The sequence below is a fragment of the Talpa europaea genome (assembly GCF_964194135.1).
Source record: "Talpa europaea genome assembly, chromosome: 4".
Classification (NCBI taxonomy): domain Eukaryota; kingdom Metazoa; phylum Chordata; class Mammalia; order Eulipotyphla; family Talpidae; genus Talpa; species Talpa europaea.
The window spans coordinates 138446872-138462351 of NC_140070.1; the positions used below are offsets into that span (position 1 = coordinate 138446872).

At 37.3% G+C, this 15480-nt stretch overlaps 1 pseudogene across 1 annotated transcript; it reads right to left on the reverse strand.

The window, feature by feature from the left end:
- Positions 1-3607: 3607 nt before the first annotated feature.
- LOC311169292 lies at positions 3608-10283 on the reverse strand (annotated as a pseudogene). The gene is made up of 2 exons: positions 10143-10283; positions 3608-3884 (listed from the first exon to the last, which is right to left on the reverse strand). The product of its transcript is annotated as an uncharacterized misc_RNA (transcript).
- Positions 10284-15480: the final 5197 nt, after the last annotated feature.

Below are 15480 nucleotides of genomic sequence, written 5' to 3' on the forward strand. Positions count from 1 at the left end.
GGCCTGGCCAAAGGAGTGAATTTTTCAGCTATCCAGGGTGCTGAACTTTCTCCTCCCCCACCCAAGTTTTAACTTCTTGCCACATCCCTAGAGAACCATATAGAATTTTCTCATCCTATAATCAACCCTTTATTATAGTTTAAAAATTAATTTTAATGTTAATCATTGTCTGTTTAACCTACTGTGAGTTTTCTATCTACTCCTGGACCCAGACTGACACACAAGGCTTTAGTTTTAGGAGTCATTTCGATATATATGGTAGTTGAATCAATGCTAACAGGTAAGATGGACTAGTACATGAAGTGAAAAGATGGAGGATAAAACAATCACAAGAAGACCAAAACTTACAGAAAATCAAAGAAAAATTTGTCAGTGTAAAAGGCATCACAGATGAGAAGCTTGCTCATTATGGAAACTATGATAATAGATGAAATCATGTTATAAGTAGGCAGGTGAGCTTCAAAGTGTGAACAATAGATTTGCCAAATGATCCAGCAATTCCACTTCTAGGTGACTACCTGAAGAGTACAAAGACAATAATTTGAAGGGCATGTTCACTCCTATGTTCACTGCAGCACTATTTACAATAGTCACGCTATGGAAAGGACCCAACAACCTAAGTAGAGTTGTGTGGATAAAGGTGTGGTAGGTCTCCACAATGGCTACTACTCAGCTATAAAGGATGATGAAATCTTGCCACATGCAACACATGGATGGAACGGGAGAGGAAGGCTTTCTATAAGGCTCTGTGTAAGAGGGTAGTGTAGTTTAAGTTTGGGAATACAACTATTAATATAAGCTTGACTAATAATTTTGACTAATCTGCCAATTACTAATTACTTTTTAGGAGTAAATTACATTGAGTTCATTGCAACTCAATGCTGCCTTATAAAGAGTCTCTTCAAGCTCTGTCCATGGTACTGTGAATGGTATGAGTTTATTTTTTTTGATTGTTGAGTCGTATTCCATTGTGTATATAATCCACATACTTTGTTATACAGTTTTTAGGAATCCAAATAACCATGAATATAATATTTTTTCTCCATTGAGAAAACACTGATTTTAAACACTGTATAAGGTTCAGGTATACAGATGCATACCACAATAACTATGTGCACCACACCACATCTATCACTAAAGGATTAGTTACCACGCACCACTATCCAATCAAACCCCTTACCTATTCCACCCAGTCCCATCACCCTTCTCCTCTGGTAACCACCATTCTGTAGACAGAATCTAAGGTTTACTTTTACCCTTGTTTTGTTAAGTTTTTGTTTTGTTTCTTAAACTTCCAAAAGTGAGTGAAACCATACACATTTTCTTTCTCCTTCATATTTGACATAACATAACCCCATCAAGATCTATCCTAATTATAGTAAATGACTGTCAGGATTTACCTTTGAGTAGTATTCCATTGTGTGTGTGTGTGTGTGTGTGTGTGTGTGTGTGTGTGTGTCAAATCTGTAGCCATTCATGTAGGAATTGTCAATGAGGTTGTAGGTGGTCATATATTCAAACAAGAACAGCACAAAAGAAATGTATTTTACAATGACAATGTTGAATGTTTTTTTTTTTCCAAATCACATATATCCTTCAGATTTTACAATCAGTTTGGTTGCATGAAATTGTGAAAGATGTAACTAGCTTTAGTGTAATAATTGAAGTACACAGGTTGGGAATCTTACTGAAATTTACAGATCTGATGCACTAATAAAGTCCAGTGTTTTTTCTTTTTGTTATGCTACATAATGTCACCCTTTCTAACCACTGGATGCTTGTACTTGCTATAACAAGGGGGTTGATTATTTCCTCTGGGAGTCTATCTCATTGTGAAAATTTTTCTCACGATTTTATTCACAAGCCATACCTATCAAGTATAGCTGATAGTGCCTCTCACCCTTCCACTTCTACTCCAGAGTGATCTGTCCTTGATTCTGATTGGAATGAATGGTCCTCTTACCTCAGTTTTTATGATCTCCATGCCATCTAAGTCAAGTCCATGTACAACAACGTATAGGACAGTAGAAGAAGCTGTTATAAAATGCCAAAATAAAGTATCATCTCAGAATACCACTCATTTATTATTTCACAGTCTTAGTGGATCAAGAGTCTAAACACAACCTAACCAGGATCTGTGCAGGATTTTACTCACAATATTGCAATCAAGAATTCATCCAGAAAAATCTGTAAAATCTCTTTGCCCTATAACTCAACTAGCGTAGCCTGATTTAGCAAGTATGACCCTGAACATAGTTAAGCTAAAAAGTTAATTTTTTTAGTAAAATTTAAATTTTTCCACCTTGCCAAACCTTAAATATGTTATCACTTACCACTCCTTCCAGATGTGGAAACAAAGTTTCCAGTTATGTATTTTCATGGCAACAATATCACCATTTTCACATCAGGCTTCAGAGGTCATATTTGTTCCTAACCAGTAATTTTCCAGAATAGGATGAAAACAGAAAGGTATTCATATATATAAACAGATTATTGTACCTCTCTCCATGAGTTTATAATTTTCCTCTAAAACAACCCTTGACTGGGTATAGATACATCTAGTGGTAAAGCACCCAATGAGGAATCATTCCTTTTCAGATGTGTTCAGATGTCATTCTGCCTGTTCCTTTGTTTTGTTTCTCTATACTCCACACATGAGTAAAACCAATCAGTATTTGTCTTCCCCTTTCTTACTTATTTCACTCAGTGTAATCTCTTCCAGTTCCATCCATACTATTGCAATGGGCAAAATTTCATGTTTTTATCACTGACTAGTTCTCCATTGTGCATATATTCCACATCTTCTTAATCCACTCATCTGTTGTTGGGCACTGAGGTTGTTTCCCAAACTTGGCTGATTTAACTTGTGTTGCAATGAGCATAAAAGTGTATTTGTCCTTCCCTATTCATTCTTCTGCAACTTTTGGACTGACTTTTCAACATTAGAATCTCCCAAGCCAGATTGCCCTGAGAAGCTTGTTTGTGTGTATATGTGTGTATTCATGTATTGATGAGTGTTTGCATAGAGAGAAATAAGTAGACCCAGAATCCTGAAACACAAAAGCTTAAGAATAAATGCTTCAGTAAAATAAATTAAGGCCATAAGACTCGACCAGCAAAGACCATTTTTCTTAGGGATGATAATCAAGGTATGTAACCTTCATTAAGACTTGGATGCTGAGCAATGAGAGTGGAGACCAGAAAAGTTGGAAGATCAGCTGAGATTAGCTCTGCCAGGCTCTGAGAAGGTCACAGACATCAATGACAAAAGTCTAAGTCACCGGCATACAAGACACAACAGATACACAAACTTGTTAGGAGCAAAGAATCATGTTTATTTGTCAATGATCACAATATAGGAATATTCAACAAGGAGTTAGAGGGTTTGCACTTGGTCTATGACTTAAAAGATATCTCCTGCTTTCCAGAAGTGTCATGGTATAACTCAGCTTCCCTCAGCAACAAGGTGAACTTCCAAGATGACAATGAATTTTCTGCAAATTCTGCATATTTTCTCTCCAGTGGTTTCAGTTGTGATCGTGAGAGAGCGAAGAAGGAAAGGCTTGGAGTGATCATTTTAGAAGAAAATCTATACTACAGTGATGTTCTAGCAGCAAGAAGAATAGCATCTTCTGTAGACAACTGGCCTGTAACCACAGAAGGAAGAGCCATATCCGGAACGATAGCCACAGCCATATCTGGAACCGTAGCCACAGCCATAGCCAGAACCATAGCCACAGCCATAACGGATGCCATACCCACAGCCATATCCAGAACCATAGCCACAGCCATAGCCGGAACCATAGCCACAGCCATATCTGGAACTGTAGCCACAGCCATATCCAGAACCATAACCACAGCCATATCTGGAACCGTAGCCATAGCTACCACATGAGCTTCTGCAGCATTTGGTATACATGATGTCTAAAGTTGGAGTTTCAAGTAGTTCAGTAGTGGAGCAGGTGATGGTTTCTGAAGTCTGTATGCCATCTCTGCTCTGACACCTTTTATATACTCTAGAAATGGGTGGAGCACACAATGCTGACTGTGACCTCATTACCACAGTAATTTTCCTTTGTAAAGACCTCATCATTCTAAGGACAGCAATTTTGTCAGGTAGGTATGTCCAGCAATTTTTCCCCAGCTAGTGACGAGATTTGTAAGAAATTATATTAAGCTACACTTAGAATAAGTATCTTGTATGGGCTGTAATCAAACCTAATTTAGAGTTTTCTCCAGAGGACATTCTCTCTCCTGCAGTTTTAGGTACACATATGTTGGTCCTGGTAGACGTTCCAACATCACAGATGTTAGCATTGTCAGGAAAGCACCAGAGTAAAGATGAAAGGTAAACAGCAGGGTCATAAGGTGAGGCATTCTCAGGTTTTACCGATAAGAATGTAAACAGAGACCAGGTAGAATAGTCACTTCCCTGGTTTCCGACCAACGGACTAGTAAGGTGAAAAAGATCTAAATTGGTAGAGAACAGAGATCTGATGCAATGTACCAAAATAAAAGCTACCATGACTTTGTCCCATGCAACGTATTTGCTCTACTTAATAGCTCTTGCAGCATTTCTGGGTGTTTCTTTAAAACGTCTTCCCCACTAACATCACCAAAATTTACTTACTCAAATTCTACTGATTCTTCATAGCACAGCTTATGCTATACCTCATATTAGAAGTTTCCCTGGACATTCTCAACATACATAATTCCTGTTCTTCCACAACTCCCTATTTCTATCTCTATTGTGGTACTGAGTATATTGTATTAACATGCTCTAATTTCCTGATTCTTCAGTCAGTCAGTTGTGAGGTATTTATGGTAAATATGACCTTCTTTCTGTGAATATAAAGAACTAAGCACTAACTGTTGAACAGGAACCTATCAAATGTCTTCTACCTATAAAAATTATTTTAATTATTTTAATTTATGGGATATCATACAATAAAATAGTTATATTAATTAATAATATTTACATTTCTCTTCTTAGCTTTTGAGGTACATGCAAATGTATAACTCATTTGACTTTTACAAAAACAACGCACAATAGGAAATTGTGGCATTCATTTTTATGCACAGCTTACAGATGAGAAAGCAGAGTCCAAAGGAGTTAGGTCACCTGCTACTACTGCTTAGTGGTCAATTAGCTGTTTAGTAGAGGGGCTGAATGGGATGAACTCATATTATAACTAATAAAACCAGGGCAAGCTCCATGTGAATTTTTTTCCTTCAATTATTTCATGCGAAATATTTACTTCATGTGAGAAAAATTATTAAAACTTGCTAACTTTTGTCTTAACACTTATCATCAGGATTTGTGATTTTCACAATCCTAGCCAAAGCATAGGATAAACTTCAAGCAGACAAGTCAACCCTCTTTCAAATCTGCTCCATCACCCTTCTAAAGCACTATGGGACAGCAGGATAGCATACATCTGCATTCTCTTCCTCTTCTATTGAGACTGTAATCTTTCAACACTGCAAGGTAATTTTAGGAACTATAACATTTGAGTAGAAGTGATAACTCTCCTAGACATTTCAAGTTTTAGTTGCTATAAAAACACCTCAGATCAGCAACTTGCATGTCAAAATAAAAACTTCCAATTCTAGGTTTGCCTTTTAATTTTAATTGTCCCACTTTTACAATTCTATATATAAAATATATTCAACATTTTCTCCATTCCTGAAAATGCCATGATCCTTAACTATTCTACAAATGTCCTCTGTTTTCTCTCCAAAACAACTTCACATGGCCATATTCACTTGCATCATTCCATTGCTCATCTAGATGCTGGCAAAATGGCATAATACGATTTTATTAAAAAATTTTGATGACTGATATAATTCAAATACTACTCAATTTTCTAGGAATGAAAATATGTATCTAGAGTTCCAGGATGAGATATACGTTTTAGAATATTCTCTAGGGAGAATGAATCAATATTTCTATTGGACAGTCTCTCCCCTTTCACCACATGCTACATGAAAGATTAGAGTATTTCCAATCTTTCCATTTCCTCACCCATTTGCTCTTAATTGCTTACAACCAATAGCTATTTTTTTTTAAAGATTTATTTATTTATTTATACAAGCACTGGGCACAGTATGAAGTGCGGGAGGGTGAGAGAATTCACCAGAGCCAGAGCGGGGAGCAGAACAGGCAGACTGACGAAATACACTGCTGAGGGGAGCAGCGGGCCCAGCAGGAGAGGTCTGTCACGCCATGTGGGACCCTTGCAGGTGGCCGGGGGTCGAGCCGGCGCTGCACAGGCTGTGGGCAGCTTCGCAGTCCAGCGCTCAACCGCTGTGCCACCAGGGGAGGCCCAACCATTGTCTACTCTTAACACATCCCCCCTCAAACTCCTTTTGTTAAGTATCACAGACCTTTTGCCAAATCAATGGAAACTTCTCAATACAATTTGATAATAAAATAAAAATTAGATCATCAGAAGGTAAACTGCTAAAACCACTAATCTGTTAATGAAAATACAATGATAAATGTTATATCAATTTACTTGGTGTCACAGTACATATTAGAGTTCATAACCATGGAATACGTATATGGTAGATGTACAAAACATCTCACTTGGGAGTGTGCCTATATATTTTAAATGAAAACATTGAGATTATTAGCTAAAATTTCATGAAAGACTTGAAAGGGCTACTGTGATAGCTTCTGATGTCAGAACAGGCTTCTTTCCACATTAGTGGTTTGATGAGAAAGGGGTTCTTATGTTATTTAGGGAAAAGAGCTATTTACAGTGTTAGGGTATTTTCTAATTGCAGTACTAGGAATACCTGTGAGAACCAATTGTATAACTCTGATTAAAATTATTTCTTACTCTCCTAAACTTTGAGTGTTTCATGAAATAAACATATTTCACAAAAGATATGTAATAGTCAAAGTATTGTCAATATTGATAAAAATTATATATTTAAGACATATAAAAATGATAATTTTTTGACAATTGTCATTTTTATATGTTAAACATCATTCAATATCAGCAATACATATAAAGAAATTCAATATATCAAAATCCAAATACCTGAGTGCTATAGCTTTGCATTTTTTATGTAATTTGATACTCTCAATAATTATAATCTAGAACTATTTTATCATGTTAAATTTGCATAGACTGAGGATTCAAGGAGTTAAATAATGTGCCCATGTCTACAGAGTTAAAAGTTGACAATCCTAGAGACAAGATAGAGTCTACACTAAAGAAAATATTGGAGCCAGTACTATAGCATGAGATGGAGATTATACTACAGCACAAAATGGAGCTTATACTGTAAACGAGATGGAGCCTGAATTACAACAAAAGATGGAGCCTGTTCTAGAATGCAAAATGGAGTCTATAAAAAGACATCAGATGGAGCCTATTCTGGAGCACAAGATGGAATTTATAATATAGAACAAGATGGAGCCAGTATTACAGCATGAGATAGAGCCTATCCTAGAGGAAAAATGGAGTCTACAATACAACACAAGATGAAGCACATCCTAGAGTAGAAGGTGGAGCCTATTCTAGAACACAATATGGTATCTTTGATACTGCACAAAAAGCAACACATACAACAGCACAAGATGAATCCTGTACTATAGCATGAGGTGCGGCCTATCCTAGAGCACAAGATGAAGCATATGCCACAAGACAGAACCTATATTAAGCACAAGATGTAGCCATTACTGCAGCAAGAGATGGAAACTATCCCAAAGCACACAATGCAGCCTAGATAGACTATAGCATAATATGATACATATCCTAGATCACAAAATGGAGGCTATACTGAAACACAAGATAGATCCTATACAGTACAATGTGAAGTCAGTACTACTACATAATATGGAGCCCATAGTACAGCCTAATATGGAGCCAGACCTACAGCACAAGATGGAGGACATACTTAACCTGTACCCTAGAACAAGATGAAGCCTACCGTACTACACAATATGGAGTCTATACTACAGCACACAATGGAGCCTATTGTAGATTGCAAGATGGATCCTATAATACCACACAAGATGGAGGCTATCATAGATGGAGCCTATACTACAGCACAAGTTGGATCCTTTATTAAAACACAAGTTGGAACTTATGCTGTTGAACAAAATTTCAAGACAAAGTGATATTATAGCCTCTCTACATTGATTTCAGTGGATTTCTTGCTTTTCTTTCTTTTTCAGGCTTATACCTATTGCACAACTTTCAAAGAAAGAAATTTCTTCTCAAAAACAAGGTAGATATGAGCAATGGTTTTCTGCTAATTGTTTTATGAGCTCTTCTGGGTGTTGGGAGGTGGGTCTGATTGTTAATTTCCACTAAGTAAATAATTCTAACCTTACTAGTTTCAAGTGACTCACTAGCTTGTAAAATTCCTGAAAGTCAGCATCATCTTCTGGTACTTTAAAAAATTAACTTTCATGTTTAGGACCTTAATCACATAGAATTTCTTTTGCTATGGTGTAAGGTATTGAAAAAATATACATATACTGGGCATTGCTCACTCCAGAGCTGACTTGGATAGATGCTAGTGTCTTCTTCCTTGGATTTGGCCATTTTGTGGGGTCTCCAGCTCCAGGGATCTCAAACTCAGACTTTGTGCAGTGACTCATCACGGAGATGAGACAGCTGCTGTTTGAAGTCGAGTCTGAAAGGTTTTTGTTCTGTTGTAGCATCTAAGTATTAGCACTCTGGAAAGTTAGATGAAGAAAAGACACTAAATTCAGAGCTCCACAATTTAGTGTGCACACTAGTTCAGAAAGGGAGCAGTTCTTTTAATCCTATTCTTCCATCTGCCACATTTAAGGACTTGAATTTTCTCTTTTCCCACTAGAAAAATGTGGCACCATTGATCACACCTAAACATAATGAAATTCTCTTCATCCTTTATACTTGTTGTCCATTCTGATCTTTCTTTGCAACTGATATCTTTTTGTCATTAGCTTGAATGCCAGAGTTTCAAAATAATTTCCTGAATTACCTAATATTTCAACCCCTACTACTTCCTTTTAAACTGTCTTAGTTCCTCCTCTATAGTAATTTATCTGAATTTATTTTAATTAATTTTTATTTTAATCTTTATCTACTAGAAGGTAAACACTCTGAGAACAAAAAACATGTAATTTTTCTGGGAACCATCCAGGATGGTTCCCTTTCAAAAATATTTGTCAAGTCATCTACTAAATTCAACATCCTGAACCTCAATATAGGTAAACTAATATATTTGCATTTCCATCAAATGCAATGGTATGATCAAGTGTTTTTCTCCTAAATTACACTTCTCTTGGTTTTTTATTCCTCAGTCGATTACTGAGCCTGCCTCTAATTTCTCAGTAACTCTGGACACACTCTTCCATTTTACTAGTCCTTTAAGCACTGAAGCCATATCTCCTTCTGGGACTTTTGTCATAACCTCTTAATAGGTATCATCCTTCCCCTTTTTTCACCTCTAGTTCCATCCTGGACACAGTGAGATTTCCAATGCACAGTTATGAAATAATATATGATTGTGCTTGGATTTATGAGTGTCTGAGCCTGTGAGATGAGAGAAATAGGTAGGGAAGACGTATTTATGATGCAGGTATAAGAAGATGTTTGTATTACTTCAAGGAAGAACCAAGGTTCAGAAAATATATTGTTAACTGAGTTTTCAAGAGAGGCCATAACACTGCAAAAAAAAAAACCTAATTTACAAGCAAATACACAGAGATTTGTTAGAAACAAAGAACCATTTTTATTGCAAATACAGGAATTCCCCAATGGTAAGATGTTAAGATCATCAACACAGTTACAACAGAGAATCAGAGATCAAGGAGTAAAGGATAACATTTGGGAAATAGATGATTCCATGGAACCTTGGGTCATAAAGATGCCATTCTAAGAAATGGGTCTTTGGAGGGCAAAGCCTCTGTGAAGCAAGTCATTTTGTAGACATAGAAATCTTGGGTACTGAGTCTTAAATCAGCATTGTCTTTAGACATATTGTGTAAGAAGGAAGGGAGGCTCAAATAGTGATGCTCTAGCAGCAAGAATAACATCTCCTATTGCAAAATGGCCTGTAACCCCAGTAGCCAGAACAAGAACCACAGCCATAATGGGATCTGTAGTCACAGCCATAACCCGAGCCATAGCCACACCATATCCGGAGCCACAGCCATATCCTGAGCCATAGTTACAGCCATAACAGGTGCCGTAGCCACAGCCATAACCCGAGCCATAGCCACATCCAAAACGGGAGCCAGAGCCACAGGAACTTCTGTAGTAGTTGCTACACATGTTGTGAAGAGAAAATTCAGGTGTCTCGCAAGAGGGAGATTCTGAAGTGTGCATGTCTTCTCCGTCCCCTGGACCTTTCTAAGCAATCAGTAATTGGCAGGGAGCAGCTTTCATCCCCTGACTTAGGGAGCAAGTATTCCAACAGCTCTCCGGGTCAGTCACTACTGACAACCAACTTGGATTACTTAAAATGAGTTCATTATTTTGGAAACTATTTTCATTTAAAGAGCCTCATTTAAAGAGCCTCTTTTAATTTTCCCTGCCAAAAGAAAATTGTCTCCATAGAATCATTGTGCCTGAAAGAAAACCATACCCATTTTCAAAACCTCCTATTATTCAATGCATACCTTAGAGAACAAGGTTTGGAAATGGGGATGTAGGAAAATTGTTTCTCTTTTCTGTCCCTCAGCCCACTAGGATAAAAATAATCCCATTTCTTTTCTGAGTTTGCAGTGGTGCATACTGTTCCCACTTACCCTGCACTTCCTTCTTTCCCACTGGCCCAGCTCCCCTCAAATTCAAAGAAACAAATCAATGATCTGATCATTTAAAGTCAAGGAGAGCCACAGGGACACTGACGACTTATGGTGTGGAGTCTGCGTATTGAGTGCTGCTTCTGAATTTCTCCTTCCTTATAAAAGGCAAAAGGAGGTTCTTGGAGGCAAGAAAGATCTACTTTGCTCTCCCTTCTTTCTTTTTTTTTAATTGCAGAAACACTGGCTGACCACACTGTGTAGGAGTTAGAGGTGTAAGATCACCCCTTTCAGTGTATATTGCTCTCCCATTTTTTGAGTTATGTAAGTGTTGCCACTGAGAAGCCCTTGGAAGCCTATCCAAATTCATTGTGCAGGGGCGAGCAAAGCACCTTTGTGACTAGAAACTAAGTTTTTTTTTTCCTCAAAGCACATTTGCCCAGAGTTTTGCATTATGAGACAAAGGTGCACTCCTAGGATTTATTTAACAAATCATCACTTCCTTCTCCTATCACTACTATTCCTTGTTCATAAGTTCTAAAAGTAAAAAAAAAAAAAAAAAAAAAAGAGTGAGTGACCTTAGATTCTGACAGCAAAAGCCCACCCTCAACTCCTAACATTTTCATGACATAAAATAGCACAAAAAAAATCATTTTTGTTCTCTATTGATATGGACATTTTACTCTACCCATTCGAGTTCTCAAAATTATCCATCAGAAATTCTCAATCTTTTATGAAATGTTCATTGTGATTTTCAAATACAATGTGTCCTCTTTTTTCCAGATAATCTTCTTTATCAGTTACCTTTACAATATATAAAAGAGAAAAATAAGTATCATTTCTTTGGCTATTAATAAATTTCTTGTCTCCCTTCATTCTCAACTAAAAAACTCCTTCCTGTATATCAAAATTCAGCTCTGCAATTGCTTTCTGCAGGACACTTTCTCTCACTGCTGTCATTTGATTGACTGACCCTTCCCTCTGCCTCTACATGCAGAAATACAACATAGCACTTGTCCAAGTTTGTTGAAATTTTGCCTTGCTCACAAATGAAAACAGATTCTTTAGCAGATATTGTATAAACTAAATTAGAACTTCCTGGCAAAGGTGGTGTTTGGTCTATTCTTACCATTTTCATATCTGAGAAAATTAAGGATTATTGGGACTTAAAGACTCAAATTCAAGCCACACCTGGGAGACACTCTATAAGGTGATTTTGATGTCACACTGAATATTAGTTCTATTGAATATTACCTCAATTAAAAAAATACAAGTGGGAAAAAAAGAATTCCTCAGACTTTCATCACAACTGGTTTTCCTTGCAGTGACCCAGGTAGTTTAGATTAGTAGGAAATGATAGTAAAGACACTTTCAAGTTCTTGATAACATAGAAAAGCTAGGAAACTTAGTAGAAGGGAGGTATACTGCAGAATGGAGCAACCATCATGCCCTGACTTTTCCCTCTCACCTAGATTCCCCCAAGAGGGACATCAGTGCCAAGAACATTCTTTGTGCATTAAGGGCTTATTGGAGGCAAGTAAGTGGGAATATTTTTGCTTAGTTGATTTCCTCTGTACTTGGCATTTGCATCACCATCCTAGAAAAACTTACATTTTCACTCAATGAATCTCCATTTAAGAGAATAGGTATAAACTCTAAAGACAACTTGTTCTTGAAGAACCTTAGAAAGGAAGAGTGTGTATTTCCTGTGGGATGTGGAGGGGTATAAAAGCAATTCCAGGGCCCCCAGTGTCCTGGTCTGCTCTCCAATGGTCTAGAAAACCAGTACCCCCACCCCCTCCAAAAATACTGCAGGAGTTCTAATACCAAATTTAATCCAAATAATAATAATTTAATCCAAATAATAATCAAATTTAATCCAAAGCACAAAAGCACAGAACCATATTCTTGTATCCCCTCTTCTGAGAGAAATATATTCAATTTTTACTCAATCTGCTCAGAATCCATAATCTTTCTCATTGGGTTTTGCACATTTCCATGTTGGCTGTTTTGTTTGTGAGACATTCATTAAGCAACTCAGGTGAATTCCATCGACACTAATAAAAAGCATATCATAGGCAAGGTGCTGTCCTGGAACTGAATGTTTATACACAGAACACACATTTTTTGTCTCAGAATCAAGTATCTTGATACATAAAGCACCTCCACACACACACAGAAGGAGACTTGTTTTTTTCTTGGGACCATACCTTTAATGGCTTCTATTTTAGGGTCCCTCTTCCTTCCACACCACAAGAAAAATAGAAAAACTGAAACTATTGACATCTCTCAGTAGTTGTCAGCCAAGAGTGCTTTTTTTCCTCTTGTACACTTGTAGGCAGTTGACAGTGTCTGGAGACATGTTTGATAGTCAAGTCTCAGGCATGGGGGAAGCTTCTGGAATCTAGCATTAGAACCCAAGGATGCTGATAATTCTACAGAGCACAGAATCACCCTCAACAACAAGTAAATATCTGGTTCAAAATGTCAACAATACTGAGATCTAGAAACTCTGGTTTATTGTTATGGATCTATGAATAAGATTATCTGAATATAGATCTCTAAATCCAAATATATCCTTTCGTCTCTACACCAGACATCCAACCACTTTATCACCAAAAATATAGTTCAAAAAATGTTTTTTCTTTTTGTGTAGGGGAAATGTTTTGCTTATCTCACTTCCCCAAATTTTATTTAAATCACCATTTTAAAATTAGGCAAACTCTAAACTTTGAAATGATTTTTTTTTATTGTAGCAACCATGAAATCTAAGCAGGAAGGAAGCATACACCCCAGGAAGTCATTTTTTCCTGGATACTCAAATTTTGACAACAAAGGAATGAATGGTGATTCAGTACTTTATTGAATGCCTTCAGTAGGGATTGTCACAGAGCTTCACATTCCATTTTCTGAGAACTTTTATTACCAGACATTTTTTTTCTTTGCTTGAGAAATCTTCCTATCTATTTTCTTCTGACACTGGTCATTGGTCTAATCTGCTCATTCTCCAGTTTCTTTCCTAACAATAAATAAAAAGTATACTCCTATTTTTTTTTCCTTTTCCTTTGGTTTGTTCTTTGACAAAACAAAGGACAAGTGACAAAACCTATAGTCACTGATAATTTAATGTCAGATTGATGACACTGGCTTGATAGAGCCAAAGAAGCATTTCCCTGGGAAGCTGATTTGCCCACTGTGGAGTATGAGTACATGTGGGCAAGGTTACAGTACAGCACAGAGGCAAAGGTTTAAATTTCAAAAATGATTGGCATTTTATATTCTTCCTTCCATTGATATTAAAGCCAATCTATGGCAAAAAAAAAAGTTAAAAGAGAACATGAGAATATAAGTAGTCAATAACTATTCCTTGGACAGTTTTCCTCCTGTCACTGTGGCAGCAAAGAATTCATTTAAAGATTTATTTATGCATACAAGAGCTGGGGTACAGGCCAGAGATGCAGAGGTTGAGAGGACTCACCAGAGACAGAGTGGGGAACAGAACAGGCAGACTGACAAAATACATGTTGAAGGGAGCAGCGGGTGAGACAGGAGAGGTCTGCTGCACCATGTGGGATTTTCCCTGGCCAGCTGGGGATCGAACTCATGCTGCAGAGGCTGTGGATTGCTTCATAGTGCAGTGCTTAAACCCCTTGCACCACCAAGGAGGCCCTGGTACTCGTTTTCTAACAGCAAGAGAAATAAGACTCCCTACAGCAAAATGAATGAATGGTAACCATGACAACCTTGGATGGAACAGACTCCCATGGCCACAACCAAACACAAATCCATAGCCACACCCCAGTTCCTGAGAGACATCCAAAGACATCACCAGAGCAGTGGCAACTCATGGTGTGGGGGGTGAAAGCACCAAGAAGCTGTTAGGTGCCTGTGGGGGGTGGGGGTGGGGGAACTACAGTCTGAAAGTTCCCCATCGCAATTGTTTATGTACAGTCAGGATGGGTGAAAACACTGTCAGCCTACTCAATCACATAACAATTTGCTTCAAATGAGCTCATTTTACTAGCACTATGGTTTTGTTAGGACGTCTCTTTAATTTGCTGTCACCCAGGTTTTATCACTAGTTTATGAGTCTGGCATAAAGCTGACTTCTTTTTCATCATCTGGCTCCTACTGAAAAGATCTCTCTCTCTAAAAACATCTCTCATCTGCTCCATGAACTTATATAAGTCAGGATGTGTGTTTTGTCCACTAATGAAATTCAGTGACTTTGAGATTGTGTGGGCATGTGTATATATGTGTATGTATGTTAAGTATGTGTGTGAGTGTGTGCATGTGTGCCTATACTTCTTAGGCAAGACCAGTATTATCAATAATTCTCATTTTACAGAAAACAGTACAATGGGACTAAGATAAAAATAAGTGATTTAACCAAAACCCCACAGTTCCATAATGATAACAATAGAAATTAGCCTTTTCCCGCCTAGCTCCATATTCTGTTTGACCTTAAAAAAAAGGCAGAACCCAATAAACAAATTCATGTTAAAAACATGAAAATGCACCTATTCGCATTTTATAAATTGTCAGTCTCCATGACTTGCTTTTTGTATATTAACAGATCATCTCTTACATTTCATTTGACCTTCATGAATTTTTACAAAATCAAAAACAGGTTGATCATTTTAACTATGTGTCTGTGAGTTCCAAGTATCCCTTCAATCAACACTGGACATATGCCAAGGATTAGAAGGGTATAAGTAGGAAGA